We start from the raw sequence: 20,533 nt of genomic DNA on the forward strand, positions 1-20,533 counted from the left end.
TGTGTTCCCCAAAATATTGTGCACCCTAATAAATTTATCTGAGGTCAGAGAACAGACAGCCACTAGATACAGAGCCAAAAATGGTGGATAGACAATGGGTCAGAGCAAGCTATAGCAGAAGCCGGGCAGTGGTGGTACACACCTTTAATCCCAGCATTTGGGAGGCAGAGCCAGGCGGATCTCTATGAGTTCAAGGCCACATTGGAAACAGCCAGGCATGGTGACACTCGCCTTTAATACCAGAAAGTGAGCCTTTAATCCTAGGGAGTGGGGGCAAAGAGAGAAAGATTATATAAGGCATGAAGACCAGAAACCAGAAGCTTTTGGCTGGTTCAGCGTTTGGCTGGTTAAGCTTTTAAGCTTTGAGCAGCAGTTCAGCTGAGTTACATTTGGATGAGGATTCAGAAGCTTCCAGGAACTGGGGAGGTGAGGAAGCTGTGGCTTGTTCTGTTTCTCTGATCTTCCAGCATTCACCCTAATAACTGGCCTAAGGTTTGATTTTATTAATAAGACTCTTTAAGATTCCTGCTACAACGGAGTAAACAAAATATTCCATGATAAAACCAGATTTAAACAATATCTCTCCACAAATCCAGCCCTACAGAAAGCATTTGAAAGAAAAATCTAACCTAAGGAAGTTAGATACACCCATGAAAACACAGGCAATAGATAGTCCCATACCAACAAATACCAAAGATGGGAAACATACAACACTACCACCAAAAAATAACAGGAATTAACAATAACTAGTCAGTAATACCCATCAATATCAATGGTCTCAATTCCCCTATAAAAAGACACAGGCTCGCTGGGCAGCAGTGGTGGTTGTGGTGGTGGTGGTAGCAGCGGCAGCGCATGCCTTTAATCCCAGCACTCGGGAGGCAGAGGCAGGCAGATCTCTGTGAGTTGGAGGCCAGCCTGGTCTCCAAAGCGAGTTTCAGGAAAGGCACAAAGCTACACAGAGAAATCCTGTCTCAAAAAACCAAAGGGCAAAAAAAAAAAAAAAGACACAGGCTAACAGAATGGACATGAGAATAAGATCCATCCATTTGCTGCATACAAGAAACACACCTCAACTTCAAAGACAGACACAACCTCAGAATAGAAGGCTGGGGAAAGACTTTCCAATCAAATGGATTTAAGAAGCAAGCTGGTGTAGCTATCCTAATATCTAATAAAATAGACTTCAAACTAAAATGAATTGAAAGAGATCAGGAAGGACACTATATATTTATCACAGAGAAAATCCAACAAGATGAAGTCTCAATTCTGATTATTTATGCCCCAAACACAAGGGCACCAACATTCTTAAAAGAAACATTACTAAAGCTGAAATCACACATCAAACCCCATACAATAGTGGTGGGAGACTTCAACACCCAACTTTCACCAATGGACAGGTCTGCCAGACAGAAACTTAACAGAGAAATAAGGGAACTAACAGAAATTATGACTCAAATAGACTTAATAGATATCTACAGAATATTCCACCTTAAAACAAAAAAAAAATATACCTTCTTTTCAGCACCCCATGGAACTTTCTCCAAAATCGACCACATTCTTGGTCACAAAGCAAATCTCAACACATACAAAAAAAATTGAAATAACCTCCTGTGTCTTATTGGACCACCATGGCTTAAAGTTAGATTTCAACAACAAAAATTACATAAAGCCTACAATCTCATGGAAAATGCATAATGCCCAGTTGGATCACCAATGGGTCAAGGAAGAAATAAAGAAAGAAATTAAAATTTCCTAAAATTCAATGAAAATGAATGTACAACATAGCCAAACTTATGGGACACCATGAAAGCAGTGCTAAGAGGACAATTCATATCTCTAAATGCCCATATAAAGAAGAAATCTCACACTAGTGACTTAGCAGCACACCTGAAAGCTCTAGAACAAGAAGAAGCAAACTCACCCAGGAGAAACAGATGCCAGGAAATAATCAAATTTAAAGCTGAAATCAATAAAATAGAAACAATACAAAGAATCAATGAAATGAAGAGTTGGTTCTTTGAGAAAATCAACAAGACAGATAAGACCTTATCCAGATTAACCAAAAAGCAGAGAGAGATTAAAAGCATCCAAAATAACAAAATCAGAAATGAAAAGGGGGACATAACAACAGACAATGAGGAAGTCCAGAGAATCATCAGGTCATACTTCAAAAACCTGTATTAAACAAAATTGGAAAATCTGAAAGAAATGGATGATTTTCTGGATAGGTATCCCATACCAAAGTTAATTCAAGACCAGATAAACTATTTAAATAGACCAATAACACCTAAGGAAATAGAAATGGTCATTAAAAGTCTCCCAACCAAAAAAAAAAAAAAACTCAGGACCAGATGGTTTCAGCACAGAATTCTACCAGATTTTCAAAGAAGAGCTAATACCAATATTCTTCAAATTGTTCCACAACACAGAAACAGAAGGAACATTAACAATATCTTTTTATGAGGCTACAGTTACCCTGATACCCAAACCACACAAAGGTGCAAAAAAGAAAGAGAATTATAGACCAATCTCCCTCATGAACATTGATGCAAAAATACTCAATAAAATACTAGCTAACCGAATCCAGGAAAACATCAAAAAAAAAAAAATATCTACCATAACAAGTAGGCTTCATCCCAGGGATGCAAGGATGGTTCAACATATGAAAATCTGTCAATGTAATAAACCATATAAACAAACTGAAAGAAAAAAGAACCACATGATATTCTTATAGGATGCTGAAAAAACCTTTGACAAAATCCAACACCCCTTCATGATAAAAGTTCTGGAGAGATCAGGAATACAGGGAACATACCTAAACATGATAAAGACAATTTACAGCAAGCCAACAGCCAACATCAAATTAAATGGAGAGAAACTCAAAACAATTCCACTAAAATCAGGAAAAAGACAAGGCTGTCCACTCTCCCCATACTTATTCAATATAGTACTTGAAGTTCTAGCTAGAGCAATAGGACAACATAAGGAGATCAAGGGGGTACAAACTGGAAAGGAAGATGTCAAATTTTCATTATTTGCAGACAATATGATAGTATATATAAGTGACCCAAAAATTCCTCCAGGGAACTCCTACAGTTGATAAACTCCTTCAGTATGGCGGTAGGATACAGGATTAACTCAAAAAAATCAGTATCCCTCCTATATATAAATGAAAAAGGGGCTGAGACACATCACCCTTTAAAATAGCCACAAATAATATAAAATACCTTGGGGTAACTATAACTAAGAAAGTGAAAGACCTTTATAATAAGATCTTTAAGTCTCTGAAAAAAGAAATTGAAGAAGATATCAGAAAATGGAAAGATATCCCATGCTCATGGACAGGGAGAATCAACATAGTAAAAATGGCAATCTTACCAAGAGCAATTTACAGATTCAATGCAATATCCATCAAAATCCCAACACAATTATTCACAGACTTGGAAAGAACAACACTTAACTTTATATGGAAAACCAAAAAACCTAGGATAGCTAAAAGAATCCTGTACAATAAAGTAACCTCTCAAGGCATCATGATCCCTGACCTCAAGCTTTACTATAGAGCTATAGTAATGAAAACAGCTTGGTACTGGCATAAAAACCGACATGTAGACCAATGGAATCGAATTGAAGACCCTGACATTAATCCTCATACCTATGAACATATGAACAAACTATACCATGGACAAAAGAAAGCATCTTCAACAAATGGTGCTGGCATAAATGGATGCCAACATGCAGAAGATTGCAAATAGATCCATATCTGTCACTGTGCACAAAACTCAAGTCCAAATGGATCAAAGACCTCAACATAGATCAAGTTACACTGAACTTGATAGAAGAGAAAGTAGGAAGTAGTGTGGAACGAATTGGCACAGGAGACCACTTTCTAAATATAACACCAGTAGCACAGACACTGAGAGCGACAATTAAATAATGGGACCTCCTGAAACAGAAGCTTTTGTAGAGCAAAGGACATGACCATTAATATCAAATGAAAGCCTACAGAATGGAAAAAGATTTTCACCAACCCCACATCTGACAGAGGGCTAATCTCCAAAACATAAAAAGAACTAAAAAAGCTAGATATCAAAATACTGAACAACTCAATTAAAAAAAAAATGGGCTACAGAGCTTAACAGAGAATTCTCAACAGAAGAATCTCAAATGGCATTTAAGGAATTGTTCAACATCCTTAGTCATCAGGGAAATGCAAATCAAAACAACTCTGAGATACCATCTTACACCTGTCAGAATGGCTAAGATCAAAAACACAGAAGACAGCTTATTCTGGAGAGGATGTGGAGCAAGGGGAACTCTCCTCCACTGCTGGTGGGAATGCAAGCTTGTACAGCTACTTTGGAAATCAATATGGCACTTCCTTAGAAAATTGGGAATCCATCTCTCCCAAGACCCAGCTGTAGCACTCTTGGGCATATACCCAAGGAATGCTCAATCCTACCACAAGGGCATTTGCTCAGCTATGTTCATATCAGCATTGTTTGTAACAGCCAGAACCTGGAAACAACCTAGATGCCCTTCAACTGAAGAATGGATAAAGAAAATATGGTACATATACACAATGTAGTACTACTCAGCACTAAAAAACAATGATATCATGAAATTTGCAGGCAAATGAATGGAACTAGAAAATATCATCCCTGAGTGAGGTAACCCAGACTCAGAAGGACAAACATAGTATGTATTCACTCATAAGTGAATACTAAATGTGAGGGAAGGGATGAACAGACTGCAACCCACAACTCCAGAGAGGCTAGCTAACAGGGAAAGACCCTAGGAGGGACACATGGATGACCCTGTGAAGAAGTGGATGAGATCTACATGAGTGGACTGGGTGTGGGGGGGTGGCAGAGGGTGAGGAGTGGGAGATGAGAACATAGGGAAATGGGAGGGTCTAGCTGGAACAGGGACAGAGTGGGAGGGCAAGAAGGAAGATACCATGATAGATGAGGAAATCATGGGGATAGGAAGAGGCAGGGTTCTGGGGGAGGCTCTCAGGAATCCACAAGGTTGACCCCACCTTGGTCTGCTAACAGTGGTCCAAAGGGTTCCTGGACTGGTCTACTCTGGTGACCAGCCTAGCAAATAACATAGATGTCATCATAGAGCCTTTTTTCCAGTGACAGATGGAGGCAGATACAGAGATCCATGGCCAGGCACCAGACTGAGCTCCAGGAATGCAATTAATGAGAGAGAGGAGAAATACTGCAGGTGAGGGACATTGAGATCATGATGGGAGGATGGAAGTACAGAGATGACTGGCCACACTAGTGGAAGCCCATAAACTGTGGACTGGTGGCTGTTGAACCCCCATGGGGCTGGACTAGGCCCTCTGGATATGGAAGATGGTTGTTTGTCTTGAACTATTTTGGGGGCACCCAGGCAGGGGGATTGTGATCTGTCCCTGGTCTGTGGGCAGGCTTCTGGAATTCAGTGCCTGTAGTGTGATACCTAGCATAACCTTGGTGCAATGAGAAGAGGCTTGAACCTGCCTATGCTCAGTGTGCTGGGCTCTGCTGACTCCCCATGGGAGACCTTGATTTGGGGGATGTGGAGATGTGGGGTGGCTTTGGAAAGAGGGCTGGGGGGGTCGGAGGAGGGAGGAGGGGGTATCTGTGGATAGTATGTGGAGTGAGTAGAAAATTTCTTAATAAAAAATGAAAAAAATAAATATATAAGTAAAAAATTTAATAATAAAACAAATTCAAGTAATAAAAATAATTTACTAAATGAATGAAAAAAATAAAACCAAAGGTCTAAGTCCAGAGAACACCCAAAGTAAGATAAACAACAACAAAATATGGCATCTAAGTGCATTACTTCCAAAGTACAGAAAATCAATGACAGAGAGAAACAACTTGAAAGAAGTTAAAGGATGCAGAAAGTACCTTAACATTTCCTAAGTTTGTCCTCTCCACTTCAAACCTGCAGGCTGATATCTGAGAAGGGCCTGCATTTATAGTCTATGACTAGTATGATGCAGGACCTTCCCCGTGCTATCTACCCAGGCCACCTATCTAGACTCATGTCAAAGCTGGATCTGTAGGCTCTCTTGATGAGTTACACTCTGCTCTGTTCCTTCCTCCAAAATCTTCCCTCTCCAGGGCCAGGGCTAACTAGGTGCTACATTTGTGAACTGTTAATTTCTGCTGCCCATCCATGCATCCTTCCAGGCATAAACTAAATCTGCATCATTGATCTCTCTTATCTCAGGCCCAGCTAGGATCCAAATTTGAGCACTTCCTTATTGAATCTAACCCAGGTCCCTAGACATAGGCTGCCCTATTGATCCTGGCATATCTGAGAGCAACATTTGTGTATTTTTTCCCCAGAGGTTCTCCCTGATTTGTTACTCCATGCTGCTTCTCCAGTCTCAAGCTCAACTAGAAATTGTATCAGAGGTCTGGGATTTTACCAAAGAAATCACACACAAAACTTAGGAACTACACATCATATTTGTAACCAGTGAGGGGGAATCACCCCTCTTTCTCTAATCAATAATCAAGAATTGGCTTCTGAAAGACTGACTCAACAGGAAATCAACAAAGTTCAGATAGCAGAAAAAAAAAAAAAAAGAAGCAAACTTTGATTCAACAGTAGCAGGCTAGCATCTCATATCAGAAACACAACCAAAGAAGTAAACTCACATACCCATGTCCTGTCACAAAACAATAAACATTACGAAAGAACAAGACAATATATTCCTTCTCCAAGGGCTACTTGTCCTGTGGAAATACTCTCCAATGGAATTACTATATTAGTTTCTTTTCTATTGTTGTGATAAAACACCTTGACCCAAGGAAATCTATAAAAGAAAGAATTTAATTGGGCTTATAGTTCCAGTGGGCTAGAGTCCATAATGGTGGAGCAAAGGCATGGTGGCAGGAACAGTAGAGAGATCACATTTCTAAGTGCAAACAGAAATTAGAGAGAGTTCACTGGGAATTGTGGCATGCTTTTTTAAACTCAAGTCCAGCCCCAGTGAAACATCTTCTTCAATAAGACCACAACTCTTAATCCTTCCCAAAGAGTTCCATCAACAGTGTACCAAGTACTCAAATATTTGAACTTATGGGGACCATTCTTATTCAAACCAACACAGTTACATAGATGAGACTTAGTCACAACATAGAATTTAAAAGAACAATTATAACCAAAGAATTCAAAGAAGACACATGCAAACATCTGGAAGAACTTAAAGAGGATTAACTAATTTAAGTGTAAGAAAACACAAACAAATGGCTGAATGAAATTCCAAAGACAATCCAAGATTTTAATGAAAAGGAATGCTAAACAAAATTGAGCAAAAATGAAGACAAATTGAAAAATTAAAAGACCCAATTGGAAAATTCAAGGGAAAGTCTTATCAGCAGAATGATCATGACAGAATATTAGAGCTTGAAATAAATTAGAGAAATTAAATTAGTCAATGAGAAAAAGTGATACATTTTAAAAAAATTTAAATTCTGTTTTGTTTGTAAGCAAACAAACAGAAACACAAGAAAGGAATATGTAGGAACTTTTGGACACCATAAAAAGACCAAATCTAAGTTATCATCATTGAAAAAGGAAGGAATTATAACATGTCTATGGTACAGAACAGATCATTAACAGGAACATAGAAGAAAACCTCCACAAATTAAGAAGAAACATTGTCATACAGTTATGAAAAGGACACAGAACACCAAATAGACACATCATATTATACCTAAATAAATAAAATATACAGATCAAATAAGGGGCTTTTAAAGTTGCAAAAGAAAAACCAGTCACAAATAACAGCTAACTTCACATAGAAACTTTACAAACCAGAAGAGTCTGAAGCACTATTTTCCAAGACCTAAAAGACTACAGACCCAATCAAGATTACTTTTACCCAGCAAAGCTATCTACCATAGCTGTAGAGAGAAAAACTTTCCATCATCTAAACAAGCTAAAATAATCATTTCTAGGAAATCAGATTACAGAGAACTTTGGAAGTAATACTTCAGACTAAAGAGAGGAATTTTTTATATCTAATCTAAGAATATCAAATAGGCCACAGGGAGAAAATAAATGAAGCTATATTACTAAAACACGAATTGTGACTACAAGCATAATAAAAAATATAGCAATCAAATCTTACCTTTCAATAGTAATTTTAATATTAATGGCTTCAGCTAAATAATCAAAAGATGCAAGTTACTTGAATAGCTTTAGAAATAAAATTCATATGTTTGTTCCCTACATGAAAGTCATCTTATTTTCATGGATAGGAAACACTTTATCATGAAAGGATAGAGAAAAACATAATCTAAGCAGCTGGGACCATAAAACAACAATGTTCTACTATGATAACATCTGAAAAAAGGAATTTGTTTCAAACTAAAATTAATTAGAACAGATAAAGAAAGACTCTTCATTGTAATTAATAGAACAATTAACCAAGAAGACATCACAATCCAAAATATATATGCATTAAATTCCAGTGCACCCAATTTCATAAAAAAGCATATTTTGTCTGCGTTTGTGCATAACAATAACAATTATAGAAGAGGTCATGACTTGAAAGGGAGCTGGAAAGCACAGGAATCGTTGAAGAAAGTGGGTAGAAACAATGTAGTTACAATTCTTATATACTGAGTTCTTATAAAATAATAATTTAATTTTTTAAATCTTTATTTAAATATAAATATGCCAGTGGATTAAAATTAAACATATAGAGAAAGACATGCTATGTTCATTGTGAATAATATGAGGCCGCAGCACTGTCTTTATGTTAGATGCAATATGCTTAAAAAAACAAAAATATATGAAGCAGAATGTTATCATTACACAACAATACAGGAAACAACTCCCAACTTAAAAGGAAAGATTTATTACACATGTAAATGACAACAGATCGTCAAAATCCATAAGGCAATAATTACTAGGGATACAGGGAAAACAGATACATCCATTCTTGCAGTGGGAGATCCTAGCATACCTGCTTCAAATTCCTAGCTAGAACTTTTAGAATTTTAAATATAAACACCTCAAAATCCTGAAGTATTGCTTTCTCTGACCCGATGTCATAAACACCTCAAAATCCTGAAGTATTGCTTTCTCTGACCCGATGTACACATCCCTGGAGTTATTCTTTTTTTCCTTTGTGTGTGTGTGTATGTGTGTGTGTGTGTGTGTGTGTATTTTATTCTAAAATACAGACAAAAGATACTTCCCAAATTAGTATAAAGTTTACAAAAAGATCCAGCATCTTAATTTGTTTATTTACTATATTCTGAGGATCTTAACGTGCTGCAATGTTTTCAGTGATTTTGGTAATTGATTTGGAAACACAGTAGTTAAAAATAACTTATTTCACAAGCACAAGAGAAATCCAAGATAAAGATTGATCACATTATATAGAATCAAATAATAGAGAATCAAATAACTTATAACAGGAATCTTATAAGAAACTGGATGTAGTTTAGCTTTTTAAACCAGTCGTGATTTCAGAACATCTTTTTAGGAGAGGGTATTGCTCACTCAGATCCTTTGGGGACAAAATTTAGTTAAAATCTTTGACTTATACTTCCTTTGCTTTTGTTCTAACAGAGAAATAGAACAGGGAGAGAGGGAATAAAGAACATTTCAAACCAATGTTCTCTGACAGTTATTTTATTTAAAGGGATCATACATCAGTTCTTTAGATACAGATAGTGAAATTTACACGCTCAAGTTCCAACTCTCGGTTTACTTGAAAAAGGAGCGGTTTCATTTATGTCCTATAAACTGGGTTTGTGATGGGATGAAAAAAAAAAGACACAGGAATGTCCTGAAGACACAAGTGGAAAAGATGAGATGATACTAATAAATAACAAAAAGTATTAGAATGAATCATTGTGATATGTACTCTGGCTTGTTTATATGATGCTCAGAGTTTTTTAGAGGTTGAAAGAAAGTTGTTTGGCCTAAAATTATATAAAACTTCATACTCTTCTTTACTGTGTTATATAATGAGATAAGAACTAGATCACTCTCACTTAGTATAGGCAACATACCTCAAACACCCGTGTCTTAGTCTTAGTTAGGGTTTCTATTGCTGCTATAAAATACCATGACCTAAAAGACAAGCTGGGGGGTTGGGGATTTAGTTCAGTGGTAGAACACTTGCCTAGCAACCACAAGGCCCTGGGTTCAGTCCTCAGCTCCAGAAGAAAAAAAAAAAAAAAGCACACAAAAGACAAAAGACAAGCTGAAAGGAAAGGGTTTATCTTGTTTACATTTCCTTATAGATGTTCATTATTGAAGGAAATAAGGACAGGAACTCAAACAGGATATGTAGCATGAATTACTAGAAGGTCTTATTAATAAAAACAAACACAGAGCCAGGTATTGGGGTGAACTCTAGAAGGTCAGAGAGACAAAACACAAGCCACAGGTAACCTCACGTCGCCAATTCCTCAGCTGATTTTGTTTCCTCAAACTGGAAGCCTCTGTGTCCTCATCCAAATCGATCTAAACTGAACTGCTGCTCAAAAGCCTAAAAGCTTAACCAGGCTTTCGTTCCTGGTCCTCACTTCTTATATACCTTTCTGCTTCTAGCCATCACTTCATGGGATTAAAGGCATGTGTCACCAGTTTCTGTTGTTAAAGGCTGTTTCCAGTGTGGCTTTGAACTCACAGAAATCCAGAAAGAGCTTTGCCTTTGGAATGATAAGATTAAAGGTGTGTGTGCCACCATTTTCTGGCCTCTATATCTAGTGGCTCTTCTGTTCTCTGACTCCAGAGATAAGTTTATTAGGATGCACAATATATTGGGGAACACAATATAACATCAAGGACAGGATCCTGGAGATCATGGAGGAGAGCTGCTGGAGGCATTTCCTCAACTGAGGCTCCTTCCTCTCTGATGACTCTAGCTTGTGTCAAGTTGACCCACAAAACCAGCCAGTACAACTGGCAAAAAATTATTTTCTTCTGTAAAATCAGTTACTATTGTAATCACAAAATCTTGAATTAATACTGAAAGAGAAAGTTTGATTTTTGCCCAATTGAGAAAAATAAAATAAAATAAAATATAACCAGCTACAGAGAAAATATACTAAATTTATTTTTCTTGGACTTGGCTGCCTCACTCATAATGACTATATATAACTCCATTCATTTACCTATAGATATTATTTTTCTTAACAGCTGAATAATATTTCAATGTGTAAACATGCATTTCATTATCCATTCATCAGTTTATTGGCATTTAAAATGTTCCCTATTTTTGGCTATTGTGCAAAGGGAAGCAATGAATATGGATAAACAATCATCTCTGTAATAAGGTGTAATGTCCTTTGGGTGTAAGCCAAGAGTATCATGACTAGATATTGTGGTAGATCTATTTTCAGATATTTTAAGGAAACTCCACAGCACCTTCCATAGTATCTACAACAGCTGGCTCTTTTACCTGCAATGAATTAATGTTCCCCTTTTCCCACATCTTCACCAGCATGTGATGCCATTTGTTATATCAATCACGGCCATTAAATATTAATCACTGGATTAAATAAAAACAACAACACAAAGTTATCTTAATCTGCATTTCTGTGAAGGCTAAGTCTGTGAAACTCTTTAAAAAGTGTTCCTCATCTGTTTGTTTTCCATATTTTTGAAAATCCTGTTTCCTTCTATATCCCATTTTTAATTAGGATACTTGTTTCCTTATTGTTTAGGGCTTTTTGTCCTTGTCGTTGTCGTTCATGTATTCTGATACAACTCTTCTGCTGGATGTATACATTTTAAAGCTTCCCACCCATTCTGAGTGCTTCTACTTTTCTCAAAAGGTGGACTTCTTTGCTGTACAGAAGCTTTTTAGCTTAATGAGCTTCTACTTATTAATGGATTGTTTCAATGCCTATGCTATTTATGTCCTGCTCAGAAAGTCTTATCCTATTTTCTTTTATATGTGGATGTTAGTTTTTAATCTTTAGATGTGTGTATTTCAATTAGAATCGCCACAGAGGTCAGGTAGATAGTAAGGGACCAGGAAGGGGGAAGAGATCTTCAAAGGAGGATAAATGGAATATTGTGTTATAAAGAGATGGAAGAGAAAGTAGAATAGACAGATTACATGAGGAGGGGTATGGAAGGGCAGAGTAAAGAAGAGAATAAGGGAAATGCAACTAACACCAAAGACCTTTGGAAAAGCCACATGGAAACATTTTACAATAGGGAATATATACTTACATGTAATATATAATGTAAATGGAGTCACTATGTAATGGAGGACAAAATGCCCCAATTACACACTTTATGCCATCAAATAAAATCTCCAATACTAGGCATTATATTTTGATACTTCATTGGCCAAAGGAATCCCGTAGAATACCTCAAACATCACAGGCTATTGCCAAACTATTGCTTACTCTTCACAATGTTCTGGTAAGGCACTGTTGAATAATATACCATTGTATATCCATGTCATTGAACGTGAAGAAATTGATTTGGTGCCCAACTAGAAGCTTCATATATACTGACTAACATCCATGGTTCTGGAAGGTACTGTGCAAGTTCCTGCCAGAAAACAATAATCATTCATGTGACCCAGCCATGAACACTGCAGCCTAAAACAACCTGCCTTCAAGATTTACTGGTACAACAGTGCTACAAATGTTATGGAGGTAACACACCACTTATTGATTGGATTTAAGACCCACTCCATGCGATGGAATCTATGCCTGTCACTGATAAAGTAAGCAAAAAAACCAGAACTAGATAGTTCATGTGTTTTAGGAGAAAACCTACTCCTATCATTCTGTTTACTGAACATAACAATAAAATGATGCCTAATGACATATCACTGTACTAACTGGGCAATGTAAAAGGAGTGAGAGATATTGGAGCACTCAGTTATAGATGAGATGTCTTTTATCAAACCCCTCACCCTAAGTGCTCAGAAATCCATGTCGAAGAGGAGGTGGAAAGATTTTTAAGAACTAGATGTAGTGAATAACTCCAAGGACATAGTGTTTTCCAGATACAGCAGAGCTGATGAACATCCAAACTCAGAATGAGTGTAGTACCATGCTTAGGACCTGCCTAAATTCAAACCGGACAAAGAAACCCTTTACAGAGAAGGAGAAACAGAAGGATTAGGGACACAGGCTCCTTCCCACTCCTAACTTAGAAAATATTTGCAATTAATACCTGCTGGCAGAGGCAAACTCCTTTTTCTACATTGGAATGCCACTGGGTGTATCAACCACATTCCAGGGCAGGCCTCATATCCAGGGTTAAGGTGGCCAACACAAAATGGACTACACGTTTCTCGTGTACTTTTTGTTTTATTTTCGTACTTTTTTGTCATTTTGGATGTCTGTTTTTATTTTCATTTTGTTTATTTTTGGGGGGTAAAAAGAACATAACATTGAGTAGGGGTGGGAGTTGGGGAGCATCTGAGAGAAGTTGGGGGAGAGGACAGGATATGATCAGTGTTTATTGTATGAACATTTTTTTAAAAAATAATAAAATTCAGAAAAACGTAATCTGTTACAGGAGAAGTTATAGATCAGAAATAAAATGTACTTGCTAGAGACATATTAAAAATGAAATATTTACAACAGACAAAGGGATAGCATATGTGGTATATACACATTGGAGTTTTAATCAGACATAAAGAAGAGATTTATGTCACTTGGAGGAAATAGATGACACTAGAAATCATCATGTTAGGCAAACTACAAAAAGAAAGAAAAATGCCCCATTTTTTTCTCTTGATGTGGTGATAAGAAAATAGAAATGGCATAACAATAGAAGGGGTTACCCAGGGTAAAGAGAGCTGCAAGGAGGAAGACAGAGTGAGGCAAGCGAGTAATGGGGGTAAACATGAGCAAAGTATAATGGTATGCACATATAAAAAGTCCTAATAAATTCTAAATTAGTCAAATAAAATCAGAAATGAATTGTCTCAATATTCAGATATTTCATAATATAAAAAAGGAAAAATCAGAAGTGGGGGAAAGGATAAAAACCTACATTTGTTTGAAAGGCTATCCATAAAAAAATAACAGAGATTAGGCTGAGCCATCTACAAAAAAATAATTTTGCTGATGTTCTACAGTTTGTCAGGTAAAAACTAAGGTGTGGTCAGAGTAGACTTCCTCTGCACCATTTCTGCTGGTCTTGCGATGTCTTGCTAACTTCTCACATAGTCATGCCTTCCTCTAGTTTAACCACAAAGTCTCTTCTTAAAAGGTTACTCATCAAATTATATTAGAGCTCCTTCCTACTAAAATTGTTTTTACTTGATAATCTTTTAATTGGACTGTACGCTGGAGAGAATCAGGGAGATACAAATCAAACCACAATATGGCCTCTTCTAAAAGACAAGACAAACCTTGTGAAATAAGTCAATTGCTGAGACTCATGTTTTCTTCCCTCCGAATTCCTAATCTGTAATTTTTTACACTTCAGAGTTAAGTTTAATATTCAAGTTAAATTTAATAAAAAGTAGGTACTATTGGGAAGTATGCTTTAATTGACACAGAGTTTAGAAATTCTTTTTTTTTTTTTTAATATGAGGGGCATGGAGGTGTTGAAGGAGGGGACTTGAGAGGGACTGGAGGAAGGACAGGGGATGATTTAATTAAATTTTAATTAAAATGTACTTTAAATAGATTCAAAAGACAAATTCTTTTCTCTGAATATTGTAGGCCATTTTTAATTAGAACAGAGACGATTTGTGTTTAAGAACTAATCTATTGAAATGTTAATAAAGTTTGGGTAACTATGAAGACAATCATTGCCTGCTCATCATGCCAATCACCTTGAGGAAAGATTCTCCCATGACAGGCTCTCCATGAGGCCTCACCTATTGCTTACTTCACTCTGCAGACAGGGGAACAGTCCATTTTTACCCACTGACAAGTGTGTATATGAAATAATACTGTTCAAGTTGCATGTAGTGCAGAGTTTTTAATAAGGAGAAGAGTGTCTTTTCACTTAGACCAAGATGTTTACTTTTCATAGCAAATGGATTGGAATGCTACAACCACTGTAAAAAGTTGAAAATGAATAAATCTTTTCACTGAATTAAAAAAAGGACTAGATTAAATTATAGACAGGCCCAGTCTCCGGCCAATCGGTGTGCCCTGCGGGAAGGCTCCCCTTTTCCAAGACTGAAGGCAGACCCTGCAGTCTCCACACCCTGCCCCCACACCCATTTGTCCAAGACCCCAGCCACTTCCTGAGACTCAGAGACCAGCCCCCAGCTCCCATCTGCCCCTGAACTCCCATTGGACCAGAGCTCCCATCTGCCCCGGAACTCCCATCTGGACCAGAGACACCCTCCTGTGGACACTACAACCTCAACGCCTTGCCCCCACACCCATCTGCCAGAGACCCCAGCCACTTCTGGAGACTTAGAGACCAGCATCTAGCATTCCTTCCTGCCCTGGAACTCCCATCTGGACAAGAGGAGCTCCCGTTTGGACAAGATAAGGAGACCCCAGGGACTTCCTGAGACTCAAAGTCCAGCCCCCCAGCTCCTATCCAGCCAGCACTCTCATCTGGACCAGATCTTCCATCTGGCCCAGAGCTTCCATCTGGACCAGAGAGAGGCTTCCTAAATCTGTCAGCTCTGTCTGGACCAAGTACACTGATAAGACCAAGAACGAGTCCACAAGGAGATGGGCAGATGTCAAGGCAGAAGTACATACAACAAAATAAAGAGCAATACAGCAACACCAGAAGCTAGCCCTTCTCCAACAGCTAGACCTGAATATCACGAAATGGAAGAAGAAGAAAACAACCTTATAAATAACATCATGAAGAGGCTAGAGCCTTATATAGAAGAAATCAAAATAAAGTGGAGGAATAGACAAACAAAAAATGGGAAGAACGCTATAAAAATTAAAGCAGAAGAAAATAGTAAGTCTCTAAAAGAAAATCATGAAAAAGCAATGAAACAGATGAGGGAAACAGTCCAAGACCTGTAAAGGGAAATAAAAAAAAATGAAGACACAAGCAGAGAGAATGCTGGAAATAGAAAATCTGAGTAAAAAACAGGAACTTCAGATACAAGTATAACCAACAGAATGCAAGAGATGGAAGAGAAGATCTCCAGTGTTGAAGATACAGTAGAAGAAATAGACTCATCAGTCAAAGAAAACATTAAAACCAACAAAGTCATGACCCAAAATGCCCAAGAAACTTGGGACACCATGAAAAGACCAAACCTACAAATAATAGGGATAGAGGAAGGAAAAGAATACCAACTCAAAGGCACAGAAAATATATTTAACAAGATCATAGAAGAAAACTTTCCCAACTTGAAGAAGGAAATACCTATGAAGATACAAGAAGCCTATAGAACATCAAACAGACTAGACCCCCCCATAAAAGTCCCCTTGCCACATAATAATTAAACAACTAAACATACAGGATAAAGAAAGAATATTAAGGGCAGGAAAGCAAAAAGGCCAAGTGACTTATAAAGGAAAACCCATCAGAATAACACCCAATTTCTCAATGGAGACTTTGAAAGCCAGAAGGACCTAGACAGATATAATGCAGACACTAAGAGACCAAGGATGCCAGCCTAGACTAATATACCCAGCAAAACTTTCAGTCATCATAGATGGCATGAACAAGACCTTCCAAGACAAAACCAGATTTAAACAATACTTATCCACAAACCCAGCCCAACAGAAAGCACTAGAAGGAAAATTCCAACCTAAGGAAGTCAGATACACCCATGAAAACACAGGCAATAGATAACACCACAGCAGTGAACCTCAAAGAAGAGAAGAACACACAAAATACCACCAAAAAATAAAAATAATAACAGGAACGAACAATTACTGGTCATTAATATCCCTTAATATCAATGGACAATTCACCTATAAAAAGACACAGACTAACAGAATGGATAAGAAAAACAGGACCCATCTTTCTGCTGCATACAAGAAACACACCTCAGGTTGTGCGATCAGATCGATCTAAGATGGCGACTGTGGAACCGGAAACCACCCCTACTACTAATCCCCCTCCTGTGGAAGAGGAGAAAACAGAATCTAATCAGGAGGTTGCCAACCCAGAGCACTATATTAAACACCCTCTACAAAACAGGTGGGCACTCTGGTTTTTTAAAAATGATAAAAGCAAAACTTGGCAAGCAAACCTTCTATTGATCTCTGTTTGATACTGTTTAATACTTTTGGGCTCTGTACAACCATATCCAGTTGTCTAGTAATTTAATACCTGGCTATGACTACTCACTTTTTAAGGATGGTATTGAGCCGATGTGGGAAGATGAGAAAAACAAGCGGGGAGGAAGATGGCTAATTACATTGAACAAACAGCAGAGACAAGTGACCTTGATCGCTTTTGGCTAGAAACACTGCTGTGCCTTATTGGAGAATCTTTTGATGTCTACAGCTATGATGTATGTGGAGCTGTTGTTAATGTTAGAGCTAAAGGTGATAAGATAGCAATGTGGACTACTGAATGTGAAAACAGAGACACAGTCACACACATAGGGAGAGTATACAAGGAAAGGTTAGAACTTCCTCCAAAAATAGTGATTGGTTATCATTCCCACACAGACACAGCTACAAAGAGCGGTTCTACCACTAAAAATAGGTTTGTTGTTTAAGAGGACACCTGAGTGTTCTCACAGGAGACTGCATCATGCAATCGAGATTGGGAGCTGAACCAAAGACTCATCCAAGCAGAGTGGACTGCACTGAAGTTTGATTCCATCTAAATGTTGCTAAGATATAAGAGAAGTCTCATTCGCCTTTGTATGTACCTCTGTTCATTTCTATCCCGCCCCCTGCCCCCAATTTTTGCTAATGTGTCCACTATCCCAATCAAAGAATTACAGTATACGTCACCCCAGAACCCGCAGATGTGTTCCTGGCCCACACAATAACAGCTGGTTAGAATTACCATGATACACACATTTGCCTTTCCACAGTATTCGAAAAAGAACATTCATTTCTGTTACCTTAGCAGGAAAAGATCTGTTTCTGTTCCACTCCGTGCAGGAGTGTGTTTTCCTGTTGAGAGTCTGAGTACAGTATTCTAGCAACGTCATTTCCTTTCCCAGCATTTTCCTTGCTGTCCTCTTGCTGATGGCGGCTAGAGTTTAATTTACTTGCTTCCCTCCTTGATAACATTAGTGATTCTGATTTCAGTTTTTCATTTGTTTTGATTTTGTTTTTTTCCTCAGGTAACATTGGTGAAGGATCCAGGAATATGACGGAAAGGTGGAATAAACATTAAATTTGTGCATTCTTTGGTAATTTTTTTTGTAACTAAAAAGCTTTGCTACAAATTTACGCATTGAATTCAAATCAGGGATCTATGTCTGTGTGATCCCTAAACATAATTATAAACTATAAAAATGTGACACCATAATTACATTCCTAACTAGAATTAGTATGTCTGCTTTTGTATCTTTATGCTGTACATTAACACTTTGTATTACTTAGGTTATTTTGCTTTGGTTATAGTTACAAATGGATCAAGTAGAAAAGCAGTCCCATTCATATTAAGACAGAGTACAAAACTGTAAATAAAATGTGTACAGTGAATTGTCTTTAAAAAAAAAAGAAAGAAAGAAACACACCTCAAATTCAAAGACAGACACCTCCTAAGAATAAAAGGCTGGGAAAAGACTTTCCAATCAAATGGTCTTAAGAAGCAAGCTGGTGTAGCCATCCTAATATCCAGCAAAACAGACTTCAAACTAAAATAGATCAAAAGAGATGATGAAGGACATTACATACTCATCACAGGAAAGATCCACCAAGATGAAGTCTCAATTCTGAACATTTATGCCCCAAACACATGGGCACCCACATATGTAAAAGAAACATTACTAAAGCTTAAAGCACATATAAAACCCCACACATTAATAGTGGGAGACTTCAACACCCCACTTTCACCTCTGGACAGATTGACCAAATTGAAACTTAACAGAGAAATAATGGTCTTAACTGATGTTATGGTTCAAATGGACTTAATCACTATCTACAGAACATTCCACCTGAACAAAAAAGAATATACCCATGGAACCTTCTCTAAAATCGACCACATACTTGGCCACAAAGCAAATCTCAACAGATACAAAACAATTGGAATAATGTCCTGTGTTCTATCAGACCACCATGGTTTAAAGTTAGATTTCAACAACAACAACAACAACAACAAAAAAAAAAACCTACAGAAATCCTACAAACTCATGGAAACTGAATAATGCTCAGCTGAATCACCAATGGGTTAAGGAAGAAATAAAGAAATAAATTAAAGACTTCCTAGAGATCGATGAAAATGAATACACCACCTACACAAACTTATGGGACACTGTGAAAGCAGTGCTAAGAGGGAAATTCATAGCACTAAATGCCCACATAAAGAAGCTGGAGAGATCTCACACTAGTGACTTGACAGCACAACTGAAAGCCCTTGAACAGGAAGAAGCAAAGTCTCCCAGGAGGAACAGACACCAGGAAATTATCAAATTGAGAGCTGAAATCAATAAAATAGAAACAAAGAGAATAATACAAAGGATTAATGAAACAAAGAATTGGGTCTTTGAAAAAATCAACAAGATAGACAAGCCCTTATCCAAACTAACCCAAAGACAGAGAGAGAGCATCCAAATTAACAAAATCAGAAGTGAAAAGGGGGACATAACAACAGACAATGAGGAAATCCAGAGAATCATCAGGTCATACTTCAAAAACTGCTCCACAAAACTGGAAAATCTAAAAGAAATGGATAATTTTCTGGATAGGTACCACATACCTAAGTTAAATCAAGACCAGATAAAACATTTAAATAATCCAATAATCCCAAAGGAAATAGAGTCAGTCATTAAAAGTCTCCCAACCAAAAAAAAAAAAAAAAACAGGACCAGATGGTTTCACTGAAGAATTTGAAGAATTGTGGTGGGTATTGTGTTCCCCGAAATATTCTGTGTTCCCCGAAATAAACATATCTGGGGTCAGAGAACAGACAGCCACTAGAACAAAGCCAAAAAATGGTGGCTAGAAAATGGGAAGAGTAAGCCATAGCAGAAGTTGGGCGGTGGTGGTACACGCCTTTAATCTCAGCACTTGGGAGGCAGAGCTAGCCGGATCTCTGAGTTCAAGGCCACTTTAGAAACAGCTAAGCATGGTGACTCACGCCTTTAATCCCAGAAACCCAACCTTTAATCCCAGGCAGTGACAGCAGAAAGAGAAAGATATATAAGGCATGAAGACCAGAAACCAGAGCAATTAGAGTAAAGCATGTAGTTAGTTAAGCATCTGGTTGGTTAAGTGTTCAGGCTTTGGAGCAACACAGTTCAGCTGAGATTCATGTGGAGGAGGACTCAAAAGCTTCCAGCCTGAGGAAACAGGATCACCTGAGGAACTAGCAAGGTGAGATAGCCATGGCTTGTTCTGCTTCTCTGATCTTCCAGCATTCACCCCAATAACTGGCCTCAGGTTTGAGTTTTATTAATAAGACTCTTTAAGTTTCCTGTTACACAGAATTCTACCAGATCTTC

General features: G+C 37.6%; 1 protein-coding gene and 1 pseudogene across 3 annotated transcripts in view; one reads left to right on the forward strand and one right to left on the reverse strand.

The window, feature by feature from the left end:
- Window positions 1–20,533, reverse strand: part of Fut9 (fucosyltransferase 9) — a 221,891-nt gene that overhangs the window by 36,230 nt on the left and 165,128 nt on the right. The gene's annotated exons all lie outside the window — the stretch shown is intronic.
- Window positions 16,979–17,629, forward strand: LOC118578216 (annotated as a pseudogene).

Source organism: Onychomys torridus, chromosome 2 (genome assembly GCF_903995425.1).
Source record: "Onychomys torridus chromosome 2, mOncTor1.1, whole genome shotgun sequence".
Classification (NCBI taxonomy): Eukaryota; Metazoa; Chordata; class Mammalia; order Rodentia; family Cricetidae; genus Onychomys; species Onychomys torridus.